Source organism: Eumetopias jubatus, unplaced genomic scaffold (genome assembly GCF_037043125.1).
Source record: "Eumetopias jubatus isolate StellerSeaLion01/CBP00866 unplaced genomic scaffold, mEumJub1_p1.0 scaffold_2, whole genome shotgun sequence".
NCBI classification, from domain to species: Eukaryota; Metazoa; Chordata; class Mammalia; order Carnivora; family Otariidae; genus Eumetopias; species Eumetopias jubatus.
The window spans coordinates 91,986,634-92,002,557 of record NW_028274808.1 but is presented as its reverse complement, the minus strand read 5'-3'; the positions used below and the strand labels follow the sequence as shown (position 1 = coordinate 92,002,557).

At 35.2% G+C, this 15,924-nt stretch overlaps 1 pseudogene; it reads left to right on the top strand.

The window, feature by feature from the left end:
• Positions 1-6,355: 6,355 nt before the first annotated feature.
• LOC114208245 (glutathione S-transferase Mu 1 pseudogene) lies at positions 6,356-7,011 on the top strand (annotated as a pseudogene).
• Positions 7,012-15,924: the final 8,913 nt, after the last annotated feature.

Genomic DNA, 15,924 nt, shown 5'->3' with positions numbered 1-15,924 from the left:
GTATTCTGTTATTGAATTATCTTTTTCCTTGTCCAGATATTTTCATCAAACAAGATGTGGTGTGGTGGTTAGCCAATGGAGAATATAAACAGCATTAAACTACAGGTAATGGAATGGTCTCCATTGGGGGATATTACTGTCCATGCCATGAATCAGTCTCTGGCAAATTCTGTCATTGGCACATGACTAGGCTGCAGTTTTTGTTGCTTCTTGTTTAGGTAGTATGTTAAACTGGGCCAAATGCTTAAAAAATTATAGATTTGATTAATAGTGAATCAGAGTTTTATGCTAGATTTATTGCTGACATATGAGTAAATTAGAATTAACTTGGGTTTTAAGAATGAAAAACAACAACCTTGAAACAACAATGTATTGAATGAAGGAAAAGGGTATGCACAAGTGTGAAAAACTTTATGAAGATCTGGTGACAATGAGGCTGTTTATGATTTTTATCCAAATAAAGCTTTGTGGTCTAATTTTTCTAGTTTTAGATAAAATTATTAAATTCTGAAGTTTGGCAAACTTAAAATGATCCTTACTATAGAGCTCCAACAGGTGCTTCTTTACTTACCTTTTTCTGGCCATTTGCATTTGATTTTCTGTCAACTGGATATTCATAGTGTTTACCCATTTTCATTCAAATTGCATACCATTTTCTTGTTGGCATGGAAGAACAATTTGTATAACATATGTATAACTCTTAGCCATGTGTATTGGAATTTTCTTACAGCTACCATTTGTCCAGTGGCTTTAATATATATTTGCTAGAACGTTTTTCATTGTTAAATGTTTACTTTTTAAAATTTATAAATTTCCAGTCTAAATTGAATGTCTTCTCATTTGGTTATTTGTGTAGATTTCCAGGTTTTCTTTTAAAATATTTGCCTTGCTAAAAAAAAATAAAATAAAATAAAAAATAAAATATTTGCCTTGCTTTTACCATTTTAAGCCTTTAATCCATACAAAATATATTTTAAATATAAGAAGGTTATAATTTTCTTTAGATAGCTAGTTATTTCAGCACCATTAAAAATACGTTATTTTCTTATCAATAGCTATATAACTACTCTTTGAAATAATACATTAAATTCACTACAGTCTTTTATGTATTTGAACTTATAATGAAACAAATTAGTCTAAACTATTGTTCTCCTCCCTCATCTTTTAATATATTTAAATACTTAATATAGTCTTTAATATATTTAAATATATAGTTTTCCACTTAATCTTAAAAACGTTTAAACCAATTCCAAAATAAATTCTGTGGGAATACTAAATGAATTTATTAAAATGGTATGTCTTCTCGTGCAATAATATATTATTTTTATATTTATTTAAATGTTTTATACTTTAAATTAAAACATAATTTTGGTTGTCTACCTCTCTTGTTAAGTTTATTCCTAAACATTTTATGTTTTTGTTGAAATTTTGAATAAAATATTTTCTCTTTCATCTTAGATTTTTTGGTATAATAAAGTTTGGAGTTTGAACGTTCTTTTCATATCTAGCAGTCCCATCAACTTCCTTTATTCTAATATTTAAAATTTTTTCTTAAAGTATATAATGAAGTCATGGGCAAAAGCACCATCTTTTCTAATATATATGTATATTGTTTAATTTAATTTTCTCACTGCATTGAGTATTCCCTGTATTAAATAATAATAGTGAACCCAAATTGTGAAACATACTGCACAGCAATGTTTGATCTCTGAAAATGGTGTTCAATGTCAGTACCATGAAGACAAAAAGACTAAAGAATTCTTATAGAATGAAGTAATGGATGCATGATCTGAATTGAATAAATAACAGAAAAAATTGCTATAGAAGATATTTTCAAAAAATATGGCAACATTGGAACATCGATTGTATATAACATAATATTGTAGTAACTTTCTTCTATTTTACTTATAAGTATATAAATATAGAGAATGATAAAGCAAAAGTAGCAAAATGTGAACAAATGGTGAATCTAGATGAGCATTATCTGGAAATTCTTTGTAATGATCTTGCAATTTATCTGTAAGTATAAAATTATATTTTTAAAATAAAAATATACAGGGTGCCTGGGTGGCTCAGTTGGTTAAGTGGCTGCCTTCAGTTCGGGTCATGATCCCAGGGTCCTGGGATTGAGCCCTACATGGGAGGGGGGTGGGCTCCTTGCTCAGTGGGGAGCCTGCTTCTCCCCTGCCTGCTGTTACCCCTGCTTGTGCTTGCACTCTCTCTTGCTCTCTCTCTCCCCCTCTGTGTCAAATAAATAAATAAAATCTTTAAAAAATATAAAATAAAAATATAAAAATAATAGTGAGACTCAGAAATCCCTGTTTACTTCCTGATATTAGTTGAATTTGTTTTAGTGCCTTCACATTTTATAAAATATTTATTGTAAGTTTTGTTAATTATAAAAATTTTATTATGAATACTTGTTGAATTTTATAGAATCTTTTCTAAAAGCATTATTGAACAATTCCCAAGATGTGTTGGAGTATGTTAACAGACTTCCTAATACCAAGCCACCCTTGCATTCTTGGAATAACTCTAATTGAGAAATATATTTTATATATATATGAAGCAAGTTGAAAATTTGAATAGACTGGATGCCTTAGAATAATTGAAAAGGCAATTAAAATATATAGCTTTCAAAAAATATATATAACTTTCAGTATTACATTAGGATTAAATGGTTTCACTATTTCATTTTAACTTAAAAAAATAAATTATCCCATGCTGTTAAAACTACGTTTTCAGTTGTAAACGAGGAAAGTGCTTTCTCCATTTAAGATACTAAATATAAGAAATAAGTTATTAAATAAATAAACAAACAGATAAGCCAGAAATAACTAGTGACAAAATACATGAAAATCTTTATTGACATGGGTATCTTAACCTTAACCTTAAAAAGATTTGGAGAGTCCAGGCTGCCTGCTGATTTCCGTGTCACACAGGGTATGTGCAGTGGGGCCATGGTAGGAGAGGTGGTATCAGGGGAACTGGCTAGAAGTCAGGATGGCTAACTGGTCAGCTGCCCATGAGGCTCCATACATATGCATATATCTTAAAGAAGCTGAATAGAAGACTTTCTCGTTTCATGAATATCTTCATTTGGTAGATGAGTAAGGATGTCCAAGGGGGGGATGTGACCATCAAAAGTCCTCTCACACAGTAAGTACTTGAGGCTCGTCTGAGGCATTACTTGTACATACAGAAAAATTAACTTCTTGTTTACTGAATGGAAATAAAATCTAGATGCTGAAATTCTCTCCTAATGTTCTAATATGCTCAAATTTGACAGTGACGTAGAAGTGGAGAATCAGTTTGTGGTTTCCACTGACGAGTGGAGATGGAGGCTAGATTGTTTGAAGTGATCTTGTTTGGACACAACTCATGAATTCTTGGCTGCTGTGTATACCCTGTGATATCCAGGGCACTGATCCAGACAGGATGTTCATCTTACAATTTTTGTGAATGGCACTCCAGAGTGAGGCAAGACATAGTCATTGCCAGAGGTTACAATAGAAATCCGCTTCCTGGAGCAGTGAACCATACAGGCCCTGCTGTCAATGTAGGGACAATCCATCACTTCCATCTTTATATCCAGTCAAATAGATATAGTTTGGAGTTTCAAGTCACAAAATGTCTACTTTATTATTATATTTGGATTTTTTTCAAAATAACTACTTCTTTTTATGTAAATATACTCTTTATATTCACTGTTACCAATCCCCATATTGAACTCTTCTTTTAAATTCTAGTCAGTATGTATATGCACCTACATTTGATCATATATTCTGTACATTATTTATTTGAAAAAACATGTATGAATATTGAATGAATAGCGTTTGAACGTTAGGTTAGATTTTCTTTTCTTTGTTCTAATTTCTTGATTTTTGAAGGAAAATATCTTTTCTTCTTTGAGATTGATAATGTTTAAAGTTTTGAAGTTGTATTAAGTTTTGAACCTTACAGATTGTGTAATGTATACTAATTTTCTCTATTTCTAATTATTTTATAAATAAGGACTTTTTTATTAAGTAGTTTAGAGAAGTATTTTGATTTTCACCTTTATTTCATTGTGATAGAATATAGGTGATATTATCATTTTTTTGAGATTTTATCTGTTCATTTGACAGAGAGAGAGCACAAGCAGGGGGAGTGGCAGGCAGAGGGAGAGGGAGAAGCAGGCTCCTTTCCGAGCAGGGAGCCCGATACAGGGCTCAATCCAAGGACCCTGGGATCATGACCTGAGCCGAAGGCAGACACTTAACCGATTGAGCCACCGAGGCGCCCCAAGGTGATATTATTTCTAATTTTGAAATTTCTTTATTTTTTTTGATGTTCTATTAGCATAAGTACTAAAAATAGTGTTCATCAACTCTATTAAATTTCTCAAATATTTTATATTTGTACACTTCCAAAATATTTTATTATGTTGCATTTAACTGTTTTATCTCTCATGGACTTAGAACTATGATCATCTCCTGTGCTATTTTGTTTCTGTTCCTTTTTCATTTTTGCTTAAAAATATTTTGTATATTTTGATGCTATATTATTTGGCTTGTGATAGTTTATTGAATTAGTATATATTTGCTTCTATCATGACCTTTAACAGTCTCACTTTTTTTTTTTTTTTAAGTATGTGCCTGGTATGTAGCATGGAGTTGGGTTGCATTTTTAGTCCTAATGTTTCCTTTATTCCTCTCTTAGTGTTGGTGTACTTCGAGAGCTGTTCCTATCTTTTGCAGATGGTCTTTCTGTGTTTTGAGTTGAGATTTCTTCTCTTGGTTTGAATCCATCTGCCTTTGCCTTTGAAACATTTCTTTGTAATTCTTGGTCTATCACATAACCTCTTCTTGTTTTCAGCACTTTTTTTTTTTTATGTGCTCTTAAGTCATCTTTTCATTCCTAACAAGAAAGAAAATATGTGTACTTAGCCCACCATTTTGAGCCAATACAGATCGCTGTCTCTTTCCATGCATTTGAACTATCTGAAGTAATTGAATTAAATGAACTTTGTGTCTTTCAGGTTGAGCTATGAAGGCATCAATTTTAAGTTGGAAATAAAATTGGGAAAAACTTCTTTGGCTCATGAGACAGTAGAGAGAATGTTGATTGTGAAGTATTTTTTCTTTTTTGCTATGAACACAATTAGATTTTTCCTTAGTATGAATTCCTTAGTATTATTTCACCACATACAATTCTACTCAGAGAAATTTGCATTTAATGTTTCTAGAGTTTCATATTTAAGGGATGTTTAAGGATACTATCATATCCTTTAAACTGATACGTTAGAATCAACTTGAGATTTTAATCATGTGGGAAAGAGTTGTTGGTAAATGTTAGAAACACAGCATCCATAGTAAATGCATTTGTAGGCAGGGGAATAATAAAAATATTTACCATATAATGTGGCACTGGAATCAACGGTTCAACATGGAAATTGACTAATCAGAAAAGAAGCTGAACACAAATACAGGTATTGCTATAAAGATGTATAATGGCTGAATATTAATTGTTAATATATAAATATTTATAATAATTCTGGACTTAAGGAAAAATGTTATAAAAAGTGAAATACTGCCATTGTCTAAAAGCTATTGTTTTTAACCAGGGCTCTTCTAGAGTAAGTGGTTAGCTTAAAAGCAGGCATTCAGTTCTCTAGAAGTTGGTACAAAGCCAAGGCAATTTTAAGTGGAAAGACAAGGCGAATTCAATGTCTTTCAATTAGGCCACATAGGTAAAATTTATTTATAAAGGCTAGAAAATTAAAGAAAAACAATGGCCTCACAAAGAGAATGTTGCTGCTTTAAAAACTATTCTTGTCTGAGTTGAATATAGAACTACAATTTATTTTGAAAATCAATCACAACTCCACTTTATATCATAAAGTAAACTGTTTTTCAGAATCTAATAGGATTATGCTATTGATTCCATCTATACAATGCTAGCTGGTATTTCATACCTATGAACTATGACCTATTATGTTACTGAGCATAGGAGAAAAGGGATTAGTTGTGAAACAACAAGCAGCTTTCATGTCTCTGTACAATGTTCACATACCTGTTAACTCAACATTTTATGTTAGTACATGTCAACCAATAAAACAAAACAAAATAAAAAAGTGATCTGTTCTAATCCTTGAAGCATCTGGCTAGGCTAACTTGGAAAAATTCAGTTTGGGTGCCTATTCAAAATCCAGGCACCAGATATGAAAGAACAGTTTTTGTTAGTCTGTTTGTTTTCTTCACAAAGTTGAAAATACTACTGAATCATTGATTTCAACTGCATATGATTTCAATAACTTCTGTAGTGTCTTCTTAAGAATCATTTAAACAGTCCACTCTGCTCAAAAGCCAGCACCATGGTCATGACCTTGGGTTACTGGGACATTTGTGGGCTGCCTCACGCCATCCGCCTGCTCCCGGAGTACACAGACTCACACTATGAGGAAAAGAAGTACACAATGGGGGACACTCCTGACTATGACAGAAGCCAGTGACTGAATGAAAAATTCAAGCTGGGCCGGGACTTCCCAAATCTGTCCTACTTAATTAATGGGGCTCACAAGATCACCCAGAGGAATGCCATCCTTCGCTGCATTGCTCGCAAACACAACCTATGTGGGGAGACAGAAGAGGAGAAGTGTTGCATGGACATTTTGGAGAATGAGGTTATGGACACCTGCCTATACTTTGCCAGGATGTGCTACAACCCTAACTTTGAGAAACTGAAGCCTGGGTACCTGGAGAGACTCCCTGTAAAGATGAATCTCTACTCACAATTTCTGGGGAAGAGGCTTTGGTTTGCAGGGGAGAAGCTCACCCCCCGTGGATTTCCTGGCTTATGACCTCCTTGATATACTGCGTATATTTGAACCCAAGTGCCTGGATGCATTCCCAGACCTGAAGGAGTTCATGTCCCGCTTTGAGGGCCTGAAGAAGATCTCTGCCTACATGAAGTCCAGCCACTTCCTCCCAGATCATGTTTCTAAAGATTGCTATGTGGGGCAACAAGTAGGGCCTACATGGGAGGGGGTGCCAGTGAGGAGCCAGAGTTGTGTTTGCTGTGTCTCCCCGAACAGCTGTCTTGCTTCTTTGTCCTTTGCTACATTCCTTTGTCCCCACGAAATACCTGTGGGCCCCCTTTTCTCCCTCTCAACCCTGTCTTCATCCAGGCCCTTTGTCGTCAGCTCTCTACAACAGCAAATTTCCTCCCCCACCAGTGTTATCCCTCCTGCACTAAAGCCAACCAGACCACTCTTCCCTGGGTGGTTGCTCCACCGGCAGGAGCTGGACTGGACTCCTGGCCTGTGGAGCCCTGCCGTGAGCTCCCCCATGCTGCCCCAAAGCCCTGTAAGACCTGGAGTGCAGGCCCGGCTCCCCCAGGGTGGTCCCTGCCCAGCCCTGCCTGATCCCCAGTAAAGCCTTACGCATCCTAAAAAAAAAAAAGAGTCATTTAATCAGACCAGGTGCTAATATCTAGGTATTGTAGCTTATTTTCAGTCTAGGTCAGAGAAAAAGTGATGGTGTTCTGGTGGGAGGGTGAAGGGAAGAAGTTGTAATTATCACTACAAATGCCCTCTGCATCCAACAATTATGTATATATCACAGTAATTTCCTGGATATTTATGTATATGAATATATAAATTATCTGGTAAACAGGTAAATTTCAAATTGTTCATACCTAAAATCATTTGCTTCTTAAGTGCTTCTTACCTGGATTCTCAGTGTCATGGACTTTGCTCTTTTGTTTTGTAGGCACAGCCAGTCATGAGAGACCTACCTTCCATAGAGTTTCAGTCAAAATACAATTATTTGTAAGGATGTTTGGATAGCATTTGGTTAATGGCAAAAAACCTTATAATTGCATTGTAAAGAAATTTTTATAATTTTTATTTTTTTTATTTATTTTTTATTTTTTTAATTTTATTTATTTATTCATGAGAGACAGAGAGAGAGAGAGAGAAGCAGAGGGAGAAGCAGGCTCCCAAGGAGCAGGGAGCCTGATGTGGGACTCGATCCCAGGACCCTGGGATCATGACCTGAGCTGAAGGCAGACGCTTAACCATCTGAGCCACCCAGGCACCCTAGAAATTTTTATAATTTTTAATTTAATAGTTTATTTTCAAAATAGTAAAAAAAAAGAACAGTCACTTATACAGGTAGCCCATACTTTTCAAAATTATAGTTGTTATAATATTGTTCGGATGTCTACAACATTAATATCCTTTGCCTCTGAATTGCTTTTCTTCCTCCATTTGAGATCTTAGCAATGCAGAGCTGTGCTTCAATATTTGTCTTATCCACAGATGCCCATAGTCATGGACAAGAACTTCTGAAGTACAAATAATCTTTAATCTGGGCTTAATCCCAAAATTTCATATTTTCCAAACTCAATCTTCTTAGAAAAATAATTTATTTGATGTGATAAACTGAGTAATGCTCCCCACCCACCCCAATATATTCACATCCTAATCCTGGAAACTTGTGAACTATACAAGGCTAAAGGCACTTGGATATGTGATTAAATTAAGGATTTTGAGATGGGGAAATTATGCTGGGTTATCTGGGTTGGCTCTGTATGTAATCACAGGTGACCTTGTAAGAGGGAAGCAGGGGGAGATTTGCCTATAATGGAAAGGGCAATGAAACAGAAATTGAAATCTGGTGCACTGAAGACAGAAGAAAGTGCTATAAGCCAAGGAATAGGGACGGCCACTATAAGTTGAAAAAGACAAGGAAATAGATTTTTTTTCCTGGAACCTCCAGAGGAAAAGAGCCCTACTCATACATTGATATTAACTCCAAAAGAGGGTAAATTCATGTTGTTTATATATCTAAGCTTTTCTGGTAATATGTTACAGCGGCAATAAAAATTTAGTGTACTTATTTTCCACAGGATTATTGCTCTCCATATTTACCTTGATAATGCACAAACAGAAAAACCCGCATTTTGAAATGTGTCAACATTTACTATTTATACAATGAAAGTCAACGTGTCAGTCCAGTTCTACTGGGAAGCAGACACCAAGATTAAGTCAGGAATGGAAGAGATTTATTGGGCAGAAGTCTGAAAGATAAAGGAGAGAAGGAGTCATAGTAGGGAGAATCTTCAAATCTGTGATGTGGGTTTGATACCTATGGAATTACAGAAGTAAAGAAGAAATATCGGATAGGAAGAGTTAGTTACTGATGCTGTTCTGAGACAGTCTCATTCATGCCAACAGGGAGCCTCAAAGAGACAGCCTGTTTGAGAAGCTCTATGTTGGGCAGAAACAACACAGCCCTAGCACTGCCCCTCACCCAGTCATTAGCGTGAACTCCCCAGGGGGAGTGTGTTCTTGGGCTAAAAACCTTTTGCAGATTCTAAGCGTATTATAATTGCAATTGCCAGCTGATTGCAATCCTGGTAGCAGTTTTCTTTTGCAGGGATATCCAAGTGGCCCACATCCAGTGGTGCCACAGTCAATCTGGCAGTTAACTGAAGCTCATTCTTACTGTCTCTCAAATAAGAAGTGTTGGGTCTTGCAGATCACAGAGAAGGAAGGGATGAACATAAAGTGTCTTAGAAGGTACACATATTTATTTAGGGTAAGAACCAATTCTGGTATCCAATAATTTGCAAAGTTGTTGTGTATCAACCAAATGTTTACATTATCAATTTTTATTAATCAGGTATTGCTTTTCTTCCTTTACTTCGAAAACTTAACTAATGTAGCTGTGCTTCAGATTCTCTGTCTTATCCATGGATGTACATTGTCCCAGGCAAGAACCTCTGAGGTTTGAGTTCTCTTCAACTTGGGTCTTACCTAGAGTCTTCAAGTTTCCCAGACTGTATTTTCTTGGGATATACCTCCCTACACCTTATTTTAGTGCTAGGAACGCTGTCTAAAACTTAAAAGATGAATGTAAATGCTATCATGACTTTTTTTAAATTGTAAATATATTCTGTTTATGGTTTCCTTGATTTAATGTTAAGGTTTAGGGGACACTATTATATTGTCAATAATTTCCGGGGTGAATGTCATGTCAAATAAAATAAAACCATGTGAGAAGAACAGCTGATTCTTTTCTTCCACCAGTTATTCAATTCTTGCACCAATACTCAATTGTCATGCTTCCGTTTCTTTTGTCCCCCTCTTTCACTATAGCAAACAAGCCAAATTTCTATCCACCGGTACAATATAACCTATTATGTTACTAAATGTGGATGACTAATGGTTGATCAAAAAAAGTTATGAGGGGCACCTGGGTGGCTCAGTCATTAAGCGTCTGCCTTCAGCTCAGGTCATGATCTCAGGGTCCTGGGATTGAGCCCTACAAGGGGGGGGGAAGGCCTCCTTGCTCAGCCGGAAGCCTGCTTCTCCTTCTCCCTCTGTCTCCTGGTTTTTGTCTCTCTCTGTCAGATAAATAAATAAAATCTTTAAAAAATATTTTGAACATTCCAAATTTAAATCTTAATTATTTCTCATAAGCATGTTTAAAAGTCTGGAAAACCATAGACTCAATGGCTGATATAAATACTTCTTTGAGAAATCTGAAATTATTTGACACATTGGTTCTCAAAAAATTCAATCTACCTTCAAATTTATTTGCACCATTGTTCATCTTTATTTTTTTTTCTCCATTCCTAAAATAAGGTAATGTTCTCTGTTTCAAGGCCAGTGCATCTAACTGGGCATTAATCTTCTGTCTTTTTCACTTATCTTCTTTTATATAGGACTTCACTTCGAACAAATGAAATCAAACAAAAAGCCTCATTTAATTCCATGTCTCCTAACAGCTACTGTCTGACATCTCTCTCCATCTTCTGTACTAAATTTCTTGAAGGAATTGTCTAAATTCACTTCTCACAAACAATGGGGTAGGGTTTTCATTGACAAAAAGCTACTCTAACTTTTCTCTCTGAGGATGCTCTCTGTTGCCACCTTTGACATGTGTATCTACCTTTCTCTTGCCTTAAATATCACTGGTTGCTCTCCTCTTCCTTTCCTTCCATGAGAACACAGTTTTTTTTTTTTTTTTTCATACATTCACCATTGTTCTATTATCTGCTTTTACTCTGCCTACAACTTTTCTTTTCTTTCTTTTTTTTTTTAAAGATTTTTATTTTATTATTTGAGAAAGAGAGAATGAGAAATAGAGAGCACGAGAGGGAAGAGGGTCAGAGGGAGAAGCAGACTCCCTGCTGAGCAGGGAGCCTGATGTGGGACTCGAACCCGGGACTCCTGGATCATGACCTGAGCCGAAGGCAGTCGCTTAACCAACTGAGCCACCCAGGCGCCCTAACTTTTCTTTTCTTTCTTTTTTTTTCCTTCAAAAAATTCCATTCTCACGCCATTATTGTGGTCCCAGGATTCTTGGCCACAGGAGGCACAAGAAGCATCTTTCACTCTTTCCTCCCAATAATGACAGATAGATGAAAGACTAAGATATTTATATTCTTAGTCCAAACTTCTTCCTGGCTTAAGTAACTATTATTTATCTTCTTGACAAATGTTCCACAGAAAACTCAAATCGAAAATTTTCAAATTTGAACACACTATCTTCTCTTGTTAAATCTATTCCTCCATTTGTGTTCTCTATCTGATTTGATAACCCCACCAGTTATTCCAACAATCGTGGATATTTTTGACTTGCTTCTCTTTATCCCACACACCAATTGTTTGCTAAATCTTGCTGCCATCATCTTTTACATATTTACTGTATTTGTGTTCTCTTTATTTCTACTGGCACCTAAACACATGACCAAAAATAAAGTCCTAATTTTCTTTTCCAAATTTTCTCTTCTATTTATCTGGAAACACATTGTCCAGTCCAGTGCCAGCACTAGTGTTAGAGTAGGCAGCTAGTTAGGTTTTAACAGGATGCCTAGAGGCCAGCAAAGGGGGAATCAGGGTCAGCTCTCAGGAAAGTTAAAAACTTGTCCTGGCAGCACACTCAAAACAAAGCCATAAGAAGCTGCATCAAACCAGACAAGCTGAAGGCAAAGCGGGCTATAGACCATGACTAAGTAAGGAAGAAATGGCTTAAAATCTTGCTTCCAAGAAATCCCCACCTTAAGTAATGAAGTCCTTGTTAACAACTGTCAATAAAAGATAGAGACCCAAACCCCAGGGGCAGGGTGCTTGCTTGTGCTCATTCTCTCTCTCTCTCTGGACCTCAGAGCTTACCTACTGTCACATCTCAAGAATTTACTTTCACTTAATAAACTGCTTGTGTCACTAATCCACCGTGTTGTGTCTGTCCTTGAATTCTTTCTTGTGAGGCCAAAAGGCTTCCGCACATCTTTGGGACTGGTTGGGCAGAGGCATTGGGCTAGGGGGTCTCCCCAGTTCACCTGGTAACACTAGAATAGAATAATTATTCTTTTTTTCTTACCTAATGCATCTTCTAAGTTACCAAGGCTTGCCATTTTTTCCCCCCAGTGGCAGGATGGTGAGGTGTGACTTGGCTTAGTCCAGTGTTTCTCAAACTTGTATAGTATTTAGACTTCATAAAGGAATATATTTCTCTTATACCCCAGAGTTGATTGAAATCGTTTTCCTAACTATGTTGAAACCAACACTGAGTATAAACCCTAATGTTTACCCCTATTATATGATTATCAAGCCAAAAGAGATGGACAAATTAATTACAAAGAACAAATATAAAACTATATCATTAAAAATAACAATATCAATGTAATGGCATGAGTGATTTTTTTTCCTGATGAAATAATATTATCTGAATTGCTATGAATCTTTTGAGATTAGCATGTCAATACTGCTTTGTGCTAAATGATTATTCAATTCTTCCACCACCTACATTTCTTTTTTTCTTTCTTTCTTTCTTTCTTTCTTTCTTTCTTTCTTTCTTTCTTTCTTTCTTTCTTTCTTTCTTTCTTTCTTTCTTTCTTTCTTTCTTCTTTCTTTCTTTCTTTCTTTCTTTCTTTCTTTCTTTCTTTCTTTCTTTCTTTCATCTTTCTTTCTTTCTTTCTTCTTTCTTCTTCTTCATGAAATGAGTGAGTATCTTCATTATGTGAAGTAAAAACAGTAAGAAAAAGTAATAGAAAATGTCATGGCCACTGTCTTACTGACCCTGGATTAACAACATATAGCTTACAAAGCAGAAGTATTTCTCAATGCAGTAATTTCTTCAAGAGAAGAATACAGTCTCTGAGCATAAGGTTGGGTGGTTCATTTCTATTCCAGCCTGAGCCAGGACAATTATAATGGTATTGATAATATTAGCTTCATTGGGAAAAAAGAACTGCATTTTGTGTTATAGACATATTTTGTAGATGAGAAAACATATTTTGGGATGAGAAAACAGACTCAGGGAAGTCTAGTAAATGTCACATTTTTCTTCACCTTCTTTACTAAATTTCTTGAAATGGTTGTCTAAATTCACTGCCTTTCTATCTCTCTCTCTCTTTTTATTTTAATCTCACTCACAGATTTCTCCCAACTCTCCTACCCCCCAGACTTTGGCAACCACCAATCCTGTGTTCTCTGTTTTCTGGTATATGAGAGCTTGCTTTTTTTTTTTTTTCTTAGATTCCACATATATAAGAGAGATCATACAGTATTATTCTCTGTCTGATTTATTTCATTTTGCATAGTGCCCTCAGAGTCTATCCATGTCATCACAAATGGGAAGATTTCATTTTTGTGGCTTAAAATATTCCATTATATATATATATATATATACATATACATACATATACATATCACAAGTTATTCATTCATCCATCAATGGTAAGTTCATGTTTTCAGTTTCTTTGGATAAATACCCAGAAGTGGAATTGCTGGATCATATGGTAATTATATTTTTAATTTTTGGAAGAAGCTTCATAGTGTTTTGTGTTGTGGCTGCACGAATTTACATTCCCACCAACAGTGCATAAGTGCTCCCTTTCCTCTACACGGCACCAACAGTTTTTACTTCTTGTCTTTTTGATAATAGCCATTCTAATAGATGTGAGGTGATAAGGCGTTGACCTGCTTTTCCCTGATGATTAATGATGTTGAGCATCTTTCCAAGTATCTGTTGGTCATCTGTGTTTTCTTTGGAAAAATGTCTATTCAGATCCTATGCCCATTTTTAAATTAAATTTAATTTATTTTTGCTGTTGATTTGTATGAGTTTTTTATATTTTTGGATATTAACCCCTTATCAGATATCTATATCTATGTCTATATGAGAGAGAGAAAGAGAGAAAGATACATATATATATGTGAGAGAGAGATTTTAAGTTTAAGGAATTGGTTCATGCCATTGTGTGGGCTGACAGATCTGAAATCTGTAGGACAAGCTGGTAGGCTGGAAATTCAGGTAAGAGTTGATGTTACATTTTTTTAATTCAGATGTTGGAAACAGGCAGAATTTCTATGTTGCAGTCTGGAGGCAGAATTCCTTCTTGTTCAAAAAAAAAATCTGTCTTTGCACTTCAGATCTGCAACTGTTTGAATGGGACTCATGCACATTATGGAGGGTAGTCTTTACTAAAAATCACCTAATTTTTAAAATTAATCACATCTAAAAAAAATACCTTTACAGCAATATCTAGACAAGTGTATGAACAAACTACTGGTTACCACAGTCTAACAGAGTGTACACATTAAAATTAGTCATCACTTGTGATAAATAGCTTTCTTTCTCTCACTTACCCATATTATTTCTATTTCTCTTCAAGATACAGCTGCTGGAAGTCTAATATGACTACGCTAAACTGTGTTTGTTGGCCCGAATCAATAAAACACTGTGTTTTAACATTTTCTGTCTAGATCTTCCTTTAAAAGAATATTATTATTTTGTCTTCAAAGTTTTACCTTCATATGATACAAATATGCTAGTATTGGATATGCGGTGATAATCATGTGATGCAAAGACAGAGGAACTACTGATTCAAAGGTTTAACTAACATAGTTCCCTATAATGAGTGAGGTCAGCCATTGTCACAGCACCTCATCCAAGATAACAACTATAAGAGTATGATGAAGGAGGGCACTTGTGATGAGAAATGGGTAGTCTATGTGAAACCAGTTTTACCATATATATTAACTAACTTGAATTAAAAAAGAGTTGGAATTAAAAAAGAGTTTCAAAGTTCTAATTAGGAGATCACATTTAACCACAATGTCTAGATGTCTAAATGTATGAATGACAACTAAATAGTCTAACTTTGTGAATCTATAGACAGACATTTGAAATATAAAGTCATTTTTTATCTAAGGTCAAATAATCAACATAACATATGTAATGATTGAAATAGAAAATATGAAATGCATTGGTTCAAAGCTGCTCAATAAAAGGAAATAATAAATTAAGGGTGGAGGTCATAGAGAATTAAAGGAAAATCACTAGTGTGGGTACATAATTTTACTGCAAAGGACCAGATAGTCCAATAGATTTTGTAGGCCACGTACAGTTTCTGTCATTTTTCTTTGTTTTTTCTTTCCTACCACACTTTAAAATATAAGTACTATTCTTAGCTCATGGCCAAACAAAAATAGGCTTCTGTCAGATTTACCTTCAATGTAGAGCTCTTAAGTAATTATGCAATTCTCTAAGAGATACGCAATAACAGTTGTCTCTTCACTCTTTGAAGTGTATTTATGATCTGTTCCTTTCTTTCCTTTATTGTGTAGGATTTTGTTTGGCTATGGTTAATAGAAAAATCCAAAATAAAGGTGGCATAACTAAGATAGAAATTTATTTCCCTGTTACCCTCAGAGGCACAAAATCCAAGTCTGATCCACGAATTTTGTATGGATCCAATCTCCTCCAAACTCACCAGTTCACTCTCATTCTCTTGGTTCAAGGTGGAATCTGTGTCCCAGGATGGATAAAGGAGGAACAGAAAGATGAGAAAGTGACAGCATCAGATGTATCTAAAGAAGTGTTCAAGGAAGCCTCTGTAAGCACGTACGTTTATATCTGTTTTGTC